Source organism: Cebus imitator, unplaced genomic scaffold (genome assembly GCF_001604975.1).
Source record: "Cebus imitator isolate Cc_AM_T3 unplaced genomic scaffold, Cebus_imitator-1.0 Scaffold682, whole genome shotgun sequence".
NCBI classification, from domain to species: Eukaryota; Metazoa; Chordata; class Mammalia; order Primates; family Cebidae; genus Cebus; species Cebus imitator.
The window spans coordinates 9508-11505 of NW_016107997.1; the positions used below are offsets into that span (position 1 = coordinate 9508).

At 44.1% G+C, this 1998-nt stretch overlaps 1 protein-coding gene across 4 annotated transcripts in view; it reads left to right on the plus strand.

The window, feature by feature from the left end:
• SPINK2 (serine peptidase inhibitor Kazal type 2) overlaps window positions 1–1998 on the plus strand; it is a 10160-nt gene that overhangs the window by 5592 nt on the left and 2570 nt on the right. The window lies entirely within an intron of this gene.

Here is a 1998-nt window from a genome sequence, read left to right on the forward strand (position 1 = left end):
GATTCTTCTGCCTCAGCCTCCCAAGTAGTTGGAGTTACAGGCATGTGCCACCATGCCGGGCTAATTTTGTATTTTTAGTAGAGACAGCGTTTCGCCATGTTGGTCAGGCTGGTCTGAAACTCCTGACCTCAGGTGATCTGCCCTCGTTGGCCTCCCAAAGTGCTGGGATTACAGGTGTAAGCCACCGCGCCTGGCTTCTGTTTCAAGAATGTTTGGCTATTTGGAGTCCCTTACCTTTCCATCTGAATTTTAAGATCAATTTGTCAGTTTCTGCTGCTGCTGCAAAGAAAAAGACACCTAAGGTTTTGATAGGGATTGCATTGAATTTGTATATCAATTTGGAGAATATTGCCACATCTTAAAAGTGTTAGGTCTTCTGATACATGAACATGGGGTGTCTTTCTATGTATTTAGGTCTTTAATTTCTTTCAACAGTGGTTTGTAGTTTTCAGTATACATGTCTTAAAGTTTATAAATATTTATATTTAAGTGTTTATTATTATTATTTTTTTTAAGACAGAGTCTCACTCTGTTGCCCAGGCTGGAGTGTAGTGGAGCCATCTCGACTCACTGCAACCTCCACCTCACAGGTTCAAGCAAGTCTTCTGACTCAGCTTCACAAGTGGCTGGATTACAGGCTCCTGCCATCAGGCCTGGATAATTATTGTGTATATATACATATATTATTTATTTATTTATTTATTTTTTGAGACAGACTCTTACTCTGTAGCCCAGGCTGGAGTGCAGTGGCGTGATCTCGGCTCACTGCAACCTCTGTCTCCTGGGTTCAAGCAGTTCTCCTGCCTCAGCCTGCTGAGTAGCTGGGACTACAGGCACCCACCACCATGCCCAGCTAATTTTTATATTTTTAGTAGAGATGGGGTTTCACCATATTGGCCAGGCTGGTCTTGACCTTGTGATCTGTGCACCTTGGCCTCCCAAAGTGCTGGGATTACAAGCATGAGCCACTGCACCTGGCCAAGAATTATTTTTACTTTTATTTTTTTGAGACAGAGTTTTGCTTTTGTTGCCCAGGCTGGAGTGTAGTGGCGCAATCTCAGATCTTAGCTCACTGCAACCTCCACCTCCCAAGTTCAAGTAATTCTCCTGCCTCAGCCTCCGAGTAGCTGGGATTACAGGCGTCCGCCACCATGCCTGGCTAATTTTTTGTATTTTTAGTACAGACGAGGTTTCACCATGTTGGCCAGGCTGGTCTTGAACTCCTGACCTCAGGTGATCCACCTGCCTTGGCCTCCCAAAGTGTTGGGATTACAGGCAGGAACCACCACACTCTGCCCTTCTGTAAGAATTAAAATGACATTAAGGAATAATAAATGTGCAGTGGCCCTCTTCCGGAGAGTGGAGAGGAAGTTTTGGGGAAATGTCTGCCCGGATTGAACTCTCTTCCTGTAGTTAGTATCTTGTGGCATGAAAATCGGAGTCTCCGTCGATGATGAACCTGCTTTAAACATTTTTCCTTTGGCACAAATTTGCTTCAATTGTGAATCTCCTGCTTTCTTTAATGTTTTTGGCTAAATGTCAGTGTCTTAAAAATTCAGACTGAAGGATGAGATTGCTGATTTTGTCTTGGCATTAAGCCAAGGGATTAAGGTGGAATTTAATAGAACATCCACATGGAGATTTTAGTGAAGTGTAAATTATGAAGCTAGATGATATGATGAAATGTCTCAGACTTTCATTTAAAAATCAGTCAGATTGGCCATGTGTGGTGGCTCACACCTGTAATACCAGCGCTTTGGAAGGCCAAGGCGGGCGGATCACAAGGTCAGGAGTTCAAGACCAACCTGGCCAATATGGTAAAACCCTGTCTCTACTAAAAATAGAAAAATTAGCTGGGTGTGGTGGTAAGTGCCTGTAGTCCCAGCTACTTGGGAAGCTGAGGCAGAAGAATTGCTTGAACTTGGGAGGTGGAGGTTGCAGTGAGCCAAGATGACGCCACCATACTCCAGCCTGGGAGACAGAATGAGACTGTCTCAA